Source organism: Arachis hypogaea, chromosome 9 (assembly GCF_003086295.3).
Source record: "Arachis hypogaea cultivar Tifrunner chromosome 9, arahy.Tifrunner.gnm2.J5K5, whole genome shotgun sequence".
Lineage (NCBI taxonomy): Eukaryota > Viridiplantae > Streptophyta > Magnoliopsida > Fabales > Fabaceae > Arachis > Arachis hypogaea.
Genome location: NC_092044.1, coordinates 93595911 through 93606279, shown reverse-complemented (window position 1 = coordinate 93606279; position 10369 = coordinate 93595911).

Below are 10369 nucleotides of genomic sequence, written 5' to 3'. Positions count from 1 at the left end.
CTCAAACAAGAACACAAAATATTTTTTGGTTTTTATGATTTTATGAATTTTTTTTGTATTTTTATTAATTTTTTTTCGAAAAACATTTTTGGAAAAACGAAAAAGAAAAGAAAAATTTTTTGAAAAAGTTTTTGAAAAGAAAATTACCTAATCTGAGCAACAAGATGAACCGTCAGTTGTCCATACTCGAACAATCCCCGGCAACGGCGCCAAAAACTTGGTGGACGAAATTGTGATAAAAGAATTCCAGGCACTGTTAGAGAAGCTCACAACTCCATTCAACTAACCAGCAAGTGTACTGGGTCGTCCAAGTAATAAACCTTACGCGAGTAAGGGTCGATCCCACAGAGATTGTTGGTATGAAGCAAGCTATGGTCACCTTTTAAATCTCAGTTAGGCAGATTAAATTGGTTTATGGGTTTTCGAAAATTAATAATAATTGGAAAATAAAAGGGATAGAAATACTTATGTAAATCAATAGTAAGAATTTCAGATAGGTGTATGGAGATGCTGTGCTCCTCTTGAAACTCTGCTTCACTACTCACTCTTCCTTCAATCCTTCTTATTCCTTTCCATGGCAAGCTGTATGTAGGGCATCACCATCATCAGTGGCTACTTTCAATCCTCTCGGGAAAATGATCCTATGCGCTGTCACTGCACGGCTAATCGTCTGGAGGCATCACCCATGGTTGATGGCTACATCCCGTCATCTCAGTGAAAACGTTCCTATGCTCTGTCACAGCACGGCTAATCATCTGTCGGTTCTCAATCAGGTTGGAATAGAATCCATTGATTCTTTTGCGTTTGTCACTAACGCCCAGCCTTCAGGAGTTTGAAGCTCGTCACAGTCATTCAATACCGGAATCCTACTCGGAATACCACAGACAAGGTTAGACTTTCCGGATTCCCAGGATCCTACTCGGAATACCACAGACAAGGTTAGACTTTCCGGATCCTCATGAATGCCGCCATCTATCTAGCTTATACCACGAAGATTCTGTTGGGGAATCTAAGAGATATGCGCCCGGCCTAAGGTAGAACGGAAGTGGTTGTCAGTCACGTGCGTTCATAGGTGAGAATGATGATGAGTGTCACGGATCATCACATTCATCAAGGTTAAGTGTAACGTATATCTTGGAATAAGAATAAAAGAGAATTGAATAAAAAGTAATGGTGATTGTATTGAAACTTGAGGTACAGCAGAGCTCCACACCCTTAATCTATGGTGTGCAGAAACTCTGGACTATTATATATTGCTGGAAAGCTCTGGATGTCTACTTTCCAACGCGGGTGAGAGCGCGCCAATTGGAGTTCTGTAGCTCCAGAAAATCCATTTCGAGTGCAGGGAGGTCAGATTCCAACAGCATCAGCAGTCCTTTTGTCAGCCTTTTTCAGAGTTTTGCTCAAGTCCTTCAATTTCAGCCAGAATTTACCTGAAATCACAGAAAAACACACAAACTCATAGTAAAGTCCAGAAATGTGAATTTAACATAAAAACTAATGAAAACATCCCTAAAAGTAGCTTAAACTTACTAAAAACTACCTAAAAACAATGCCAAAAAGCGTATAAATTATCCGCTCATCACTAGCCACAGTAAGAGCTGTAATTGATGTTGACAGAGGAGAGTTGATCCTTCATGTGAATGAAGAATGCCTTGTAGTAAAGACTCAAGATTCTCCATCTGTAACCATGGAGAGTAAGTATGAAGAGCTTCTTCCAATACAGAGTCAAACAGAGCCCCCACATTCAAACTCTAAGTTTGGTGTTGGGAGGCCACAACCAAACTCTAAGTTTGGTGTTGAGAGATCTCAACCATACTCTGATCATCTGTGAGGCTCCATGAGAGCTCACTGTCAACCTATTGACATTAAAGAAGCACTTATTGGGAGGCAACCCAATTTTATTTTAATCTATGTTATTTTGTTTTCTTTTAGGTTGATGATCATGTGAAGTCACAAAGACAATTACAAAAATAAAGAAAACATCAAAAACAGCATTGAAAATAGCACACCCTGGAGGAAGGACTTACTGGCGTTTAAATGCCAGTAAGGGTAGCAAAATGGGCGTTTAAACGCCCAATCTGGCACCTTTCTGGGCGTTTAAACGCCAGAATAGGGCACCAGACTGGCGTTTAAACGCCAAAACAGGGCAACAAACTGGCGTTTAGATGCCAGAACAGGAAGGAAAGCTGGTGTTTAAATGCCAGAACAGGGCAGCAAACTGGCGTTTAAACGCCAAAATTGCACTCTAAGGTGTTTTGAACGCCCAATTGGAGCAGGGATGAGAATTCCTTGACCCCTCAGGATCTGTGGACCCCACACGATCCCCACCAACCTCAACGCACTCTCTCTCCTCTTCACACATTTCTAGAACACTCTTCCCCAAATACCCTTCACCAATCACTTCCATATCTCTTCCCCAAAAAACCCCACCCACCTTCAAATTCAAAACCATTTCCCTCCCAAACCCACCCAAACCATTCGGCCACTATCCCTCCCTTTTCCTATAAATACCCCTCCTCACTCCTTCATTTTCACACATCATACACACCTTCTTCTCTTCTTCTTCTACATCTTTCTTTCTTCTTTTGCTCGGGGACGAGAAAACATTTTAAGTTTGGTGTGGTAAAAGCATTGCTTTTTATTTTTCCATAACCATTTATGACACCTAAGGCCAGAGAAACCTCTAGAAAGAGGAAAGGGAATGGAGAGATTCATCTCAAAGGTCCATCAAAACCACTAGCAACCGATCTGAGGTAACTGTGGATCGGGCTATCATGATCCATAGTATCATGATTGCAGAGGAAGTATAAGTTCATGAAATCATACCTCTAGAACTCTACAAGGTGGCTGACAAGTCCTCACCTTTGGCAAGATTAGCCTTTCCTCATCTCATAAGTCACCTTTGCTATTCAGTTGGGATTGTCATAGAGAGAGACATCCTCATTGAAGAGGACAAGCCCATCACTAAGAAAAGGGTGGAATACCAAGAGCACTCCATTATTTTCCATGAGATTAGAGAAGATCAAAGAGCTCTGAGGGAGGAGCAACAAAGGCAAGGAAGAGACATAGAGGAGCTCAAGAGCACCATTGGTTCTTCAAGAGGAGGAAGACGCCACCCTCACTAAGGTGGACTCATTCCTTAATCTCCTTGTCTATTTATTTTTCTGTTTTCGATTTTTAGGCTGTATGTTCTATCTATGTTTGTGTCCTCACTACATGATCATTAGTGTCTAGTGTCTATGTCTTAAAGCTATGAATAATTCCATGAATCCTTCACCTCTCTTAAATGAAAAATGTGCCTAATTACAAAAGAACAAGAAGTACTTAGATTTCAAATTTTATCTTGAAACTAGTTTAATCATTTTGATATGGTGGCAATACTTTTTGTTCTCTGAATGAATGCTTGAACAGTGCATATTTTTTATCTTGTTGTTTATGAATGTTAAAGTTGTTGGCTCTTGAAAGAATGATGAACAAAGAGAAATGTTATTGATAATATGAAAAATCATGAAATTGATTCTTGAAGCAAGAAAAAGCAGTGAAAAAAAATTAGGCAAAAAAAAAGAGAAAAGAAAAAGAAAAAGCATGCAGAAAAAGCCAATAGCCCTTTAAACCAAAAGGCAAGGGTAAAAAGGATCCAAGGATTTGAGCATTAATGAATAGGAGGGCCTAAGGGAATAAAATCCAGGCCTAAGCGGCTAAATCAAGCTGTCCCTAACCATGTGCTTGTGGCATGCAGGTCCAAGTGAAAAGCTTGAGACTGAGTGGTTAAAGTCGTGATCCAAAGCAAAAAGAGTGTGCTTAAGAGCTCTGGACACCTCCAACTGGGGACTTTAGCAAAGCTGAGTCACAATCTGAAAAGGTTCACCCAGTTATGTGTCTGTGGCATTTATGTATCCGGTGGTAATACTGGAAAATAAAGTGCTTAGGGCCACCGCCAAGACTCATAAAGTAGCTGTGTTCAAGAATCAACACATTGAACTAGGAGAATCAATAACACTATCTAAAATTATAAAGTTCCTACAGATGCCAATCATTCTGAATTTCAAAGGAAAAAGTGAGATGCCAAAACTGTTCAGAAGCAAAAAGCTACAAGCCCCGCTCATCTAATTAAAACTGAGTTTCATTGATACTTTGGGATTCATTGTATATTCTCTTCTTTTTGTCCTATTTTGTTTTCAGTTGCTTGGGGACAAGCAACAAATTATGTTTTGTGTTGTGATGAGCGGATAATTTATACGCTTTTTGGCATTGTTTTTGTATAGTTTTTAGTATGATTTAGTTAGTTTTTAGTATATTTTTATTAGTTTTTAAGCAAAATTCACATTTCTAGACTTTACTTTGAGTTTGTGTAATTTTCTATGATTTCAGGTATTTTCTGGCTGAAATTGAGGGACCTGAGCAAAAATCTGACTCAGAGGCTGATAAAGGACTGCAGATGCTATTGGATTCTGACCTCCCTGCACTCGAAGTGGATTTTCTGGAGCTACAGAACTCCAAATGATGCGCTTTCAATTGCATTAGAAAGTAGACATCTAGGGATTTCCAGCAATATATAATAGTCCACACTTTGCACGAGTTTTGATGACGTAAAATGGCGTCAAAACGCCAGCTCTCTGCCCTTTTCTGGCGTCAAAACGCCAGAACTGGCATAAAAGTTGGAGTTAAACGCCCAAACTGGCACCAAAGCTGGTGTTTAACTCCAAGGAAGACCTCTACATGTGAAAGCTTCAATGCTCAGCCCAAGCACACACCAAGTGGGCCCGGAAGTGGATTTCTTCATCAATTACTTATTTTTGTAAACCGTAGTAACTAGTTTAGTATAAATAGAACTTTTTACTATTATACTAAGGGTCTTTTTCCCTATTTTCAAATTCATATGTCTTTTGGGGAGGCTGGCCATTCGGCCATGCCTAGACCTTGTTCTTATGTATTTTCAACGGTGGAGTTTCTACACACCATAGATTAAGGTGTGCAGCTCTGCTGTTCCTCGAGTATTAATGCAATTACTACTATTTTCTATTTAATTCATGCTTATTCCGGTTCTAAGATATCCATTCGCACACAAGAACATGATGAATGTGATGATTATGTGACGCTCATCACCATTCTCACTTTTGAGCGCGTGCCTGACAAACACTCCCGTTCTACATGCAAACAAGCTTGAATGCATATCTCTTAGCTTCCATTCCGAAAGATCAGAGTTTTTGTGGTATAAGCTAGAATTATTGGCGACCATTCCTGAGATCCGAAAAGTCTAAACCTTGTCTGTGGTATTCCGAGTAAGATCTGGAAAGGGATAACTGTGACGAGCTTCAAACTCACGAGTGTTGGGTGTAGTGACAGATGATTAGCCATGCGGTGATAGCGCACATGGACCATTTTCACTGAGAGGACGGGAAGTAGCCATTGACAACAGTGATGCCCAACATACAGCTTACCATGGAAAGGAGTATAAAGGATTGGATGAAGGCAGTAGGAAAGCAGAGATTCAAGAGGGATGAAGCATCTCCATACGCTTATCTGAAATTTCCACCAATGATTTACATAAGTATCTCTATCTTTATTTTCTGTTTATTTATCTTTTAATTATTAAAACTACATAACCTTTTGAATTTGCCTGACTGAGATTTACAAGGTGACCATAGCTTGCTTCAAGCCGACAATCTCCGTGGGATCGACCCTTACTCACGTAAGGTTTATTACTTGGATGACCCAGTGCACTTGCTGGTTAGTTGTGCAAAGTTGTGAAAAAGAAGTGAAATTACAATTGTGCGACCAAGTTGTTGGCGCCATTGTGTATCACAATTTCGTGCACCAGGAAGCAAAGAACTCTTGGGCTCAGGGTTGTATTTTTGTTTACATTTACATATGTATATAGATTCTCCACCTTGTATTTTTATTTTTGTCCTTCTTAGAGGTTGACTCAGAGAAACAAGTTGTCGGTTTTCTGTTTTGGGTTCCTTTAGGGTGTATATATATGTATATGCATACTCTGGTCGATCTTTGATTCGCAGGCCGAGCCTAGAGCTTGTTAATTGCATACTTGGAACTCTGATATATATATATATATATATATATATATATATATATATATATATATATATATATATTATCTTTTCCATTCAATCTTATCCACCTTTCTATGCTATCCGATCGTGAGTGTTGCGTTGTTCTGCTTGTATTTTGTGCAATAACCTTTCTTTAAGGCTCTTAGATAAACCTCCTTTTCAATTATATTTTATATATAATTTAGCTTTTAGAGGTCGTAATATCTCACGACCTCAGTTTTATGACTTAAGCTTAAGATTAAGTGTGGTAGAGTACACCTGCAATATATCTAATTAAAATCTATAAGAAAACCTTCATTAGTAGAAAAAATAATTAACTATATGTTTGGAAACCATCCATAAATGATTTATTTATTTATTTATTTAGTTAAATAAAAAATTGCTTATTTAAAAAGTTTGAGTATGTTTGGGAAATGAAAAAAAGTGGAATCAAAATATTATTAACTATTGACTTTGAGCAAGAGAAATAATTTATGAGCTTCAAATAAATGTTGACAAATAAATGTTGTGTTTCTAAAATAACTATTGAATTACATTTGGTTTTCAATTACCACTCTTTTTCTATTTTTTAAAAAAGATATTAAATTTGCCCTCACTACATTTTAACCAAATCCTAACCCTGATTCCCAAATTAAACACACATTCATCACCCTTTCTCGCCCTCTTTCACACATGCACAAATACTCTGAACAAAGAAAGAAAGAAAGAAACGGAGAAGAGAGAATGAATAGGGGTGAAGGAAGAAGGGAGGAAGGAGAGAAAGGAGGGAAAAGTGATGGCGAAGAGAGGATTGCCACTCGTCATCGCCATCACAGAAAAGGGTGCCCGAGGTGGAGAAAGGAGAAGGTGCACAAGAGAGAAAGAGGGGGGAGGCAGAACACGAAAGAGAAGAAGGAAAAGATAATGCCTCCATCGCTACCAAGCAATCCCCGTCGAGATCGTCGTTGTTGCTATGGTCAGAGCCACCATTGAAAGGGAACCTTGCCATCATGTCATAGCAAAGGAGAGAGGAAACGATAACGCGAGTAGAGAGAGAAAGGGCATCACAGTTGGAGCTAGGAGATGCTTCTGCAATTGAGCCACTCCCTCACTATCACCATCATCGTCCATTCTAGGAAATGCGAGAAGAGAGAGAGAGAGAGAGAGAGAGAGAGAGAGAGAGAGAGAGAGAGAGAGGGGGGGGGAGAGGGAGGGGGAAGAAAGAAGGATAATGGGGAAAGATGGAGGAACTAACTTGCCATTCCTAAGTGCTCTAACGCTATCGCTGAACTACCGTCCTCTTTGCCGTTAACCTTCTGCATCCATTACCTTACCCTAGCTCTGCCCTCTTTTGTTCTTACCTTACTTTTCCGTCGATGCCGTTGTCACCAAATTGTGACTGCTAGAGCTGCTACTGCTTTATTCTCCATTGTTTCCTTTGGTAAGTCTGATTTTATTCTGCAACATTATTATGGTTATTGCTTCTTTAATGATATGTTCTATTTTTCCCTTGTCTTGCTTCGGCCGCTGTCAGTTTTTTCCTTTCAAAGCTAATGTTGCTGATATTAGAGCTGTTGTTAATACTAATGCCTTCGAGATTGAAAATAAATGGTTGCGGCATTGATGAGCGGATAATTTATACGCTTTTTGGCATTGTTTTTAGGTAATTTTTAGTAGAATCTAGCTACTTTTAGGGATGTTTTAATTAGTTTTTATGCTAAATTCACATTTATGGACTTTACTATGAGTTTGTGTGTTTTTCTATGATTTCAGGTATTTTCTGGCTGAAATTGAGGGACTTGAGCAAAACTCTGATAAGAAGGCTGACAAAGGATTGCTGATGCTGTTGGATTCTGACCTCCTTGCACTCAAAATGACTTTTCTGGAGCTACAGAACTCCAATTGGCACACTCTCAATGGCGTTGGAAGGTAGACATCCAAAGCTTTCCAGCAATATATAATAGTTTATACTTTATTTGTTATTAGACGACGTAAACTGGCGCTCAACGCCAGTTCCATGCTGCATTTTGGAGTCGAACGCCAGAAACACGTCACGAACTAGAGTTGAACGCCAAAAACACGTTACAACTTGGCGTTCAAATCCAAAAGAAGCCTCTGCACATGTAAAGCTCAAGCTCAGTCCAAGCACACACCAAGTGGGCCCCGAAAGTGGATTTCTACATCAATTACTTACTTCTGTAGACCCTAGTAGCTAGTCTAGTATAAATAAGACATTTTACTATTGTATTAGTCATCTTTTGACCACATATCTGGTCCTTCTCCCTATTTTTGAATTCATATCACATTTTGGGGGCTGGCCATTCGGCCATGCCTGGACCATCACTTATGTATTTTCAACGGTGGAGTTTCTACACACCATAGATTAAGGGTGTGGAGCTCTGCTGTACCTCGAGTTTTAATGCAATTACTATTATTTTCTATTCAATTTAGTTTATTCCTGTTCTAAGATATTCGTTGCACTTCACCATAACGAATGTGATGATCTGTGACACCCATCATCATTCTCACCTATGAACGCGTGACTGACAACCACTTCCGTTCTACCTTTGACCGAACGCATATCTCTTAGATTCCTTAATCAGAAGCTTCATGGTATAAGCTAGAATTGATGGTGGCATTCATGAGAGTCCAGAAAGTCTAAACCTTGTCTGTGGTATTCCGAGTAGGATTCAGGAATTGAATGACTGTGACGAGCTTCAAACTCGCGATTGTTGGGCATGATGACAAACGCAAAGGAATCAATGGATTCTATTCCGGCATGATCGAGAACCGACAGATGATTAGCCGTGCTGTGATAGAGCATTTGGACCTTTTTTACTGAGAGGATGGATGTAGCCATTGACAACAGTGATGCCCTATATACAGCTTGCCATGGAAAGGAGTAAGAAGGATTGGATGAAGGTAGTAGGAAAGCAGAGATTCAGAAGGAGCACAACATCTTCATACGCCTATCTGAAATTCCCATCAATAATTTACATAAGTATTTCTATCTTTATTTTCTGTTTATTTATTATTATTTGAAAACTCCATAACCATATATTATCCGCCTAACTGAGAATTTCAAGATGACCATAGCTTGCTTCATACCAACAATCTCCGTGGGATCGACCCTTACTCACGTAAGGTTTATTACTTGGACGACCCAGTGCACTTGCTGGTTAGTTGTGCGAGGTTGTGAAGAAAGTGCTGAGTTATAAACGCGCATACCAAGTTGAATGCCATTATTAGAGATCACAATTTTGTGCACCAAGTTTTTGGCGCCATTGCCGGGGATTGTTCGAGTTTGGACAACTGACGGTTCATCTTGTTGCTCAGATTAGGTAATTTTCTTTTGTTTTATTTCCAAAAATCTTTTTTCAAAAATCTTTCAAAAAAAATTTTCCCTTTTGTTTTCGAAAATTATTCAAAATTTTTAAGAATGAATTCTAAAGTTTCATGGTAACATGTTGAAGCCTGGCTGGCTGTAAAGCCATATCCAAATTCTTTTGGATTGAGGCTTCCACTTGTCAACATAAAAGGCATGTATATGGAGTTGGATGAAGTATCAGTTGTTGTATGCCTGATTTATATCCTAAAGCTGGCTGGCTATTAAGCCATGTCCAACCCTTGGATTGGAGCTTTAGGCTAACATTGAAAGATTCCTGGAATTCTTATAAAAAATTTTGAATTTCTTATTTTCTTTTTTTTCCTATATGTTTTTCGAAAAAAAATATGTAAAAGAAAATACAAAAAAAATCATAAAATCATAAAAACCAAAAAATTATTTTTGTGTTTCTTGTTTGAGTCTTTAGTCAAATTTTAAGTTTGGTGTCAATTGCATATTCATCTTGTTCTTGCATTTTTTCGAAAATTCATGCTTTCATAGTGTTCTTCATGATCTTCAAGTTGTTTTTGGTAAGTCTTCTTGTTCGATCTTGATGTTTTCTTGTTTTGTGTCTTTTATTGTTTTTCATGTGCATTTTTGCATTCATAGTGTCTAAGTATTAAAGATTTCTAAGTTTGGTGTCTTACATGTTTTCTTTGCATCAAAAATTTTTCAAAAATATGTTCTTGATGTTCATCATGATCTTCAAAGTGTTCTTGGTGTTCATCTTGACATTCATAGTGTTCTTGCATGCATCATGTGTTTTGATCAAAAAATTTCATGTTCTGGGTCATATTTGTGTTTTTTTCTCTCATTATTAAAAATTCAAAAAAATTATCTTTTTCTTATTTTACTCCTAATTTTCGAAAATTTGAGTTGACTTAGTGGTGGACGAAATTGTGATAAAAGAGTTCCAGGCACTGTTAGAGAA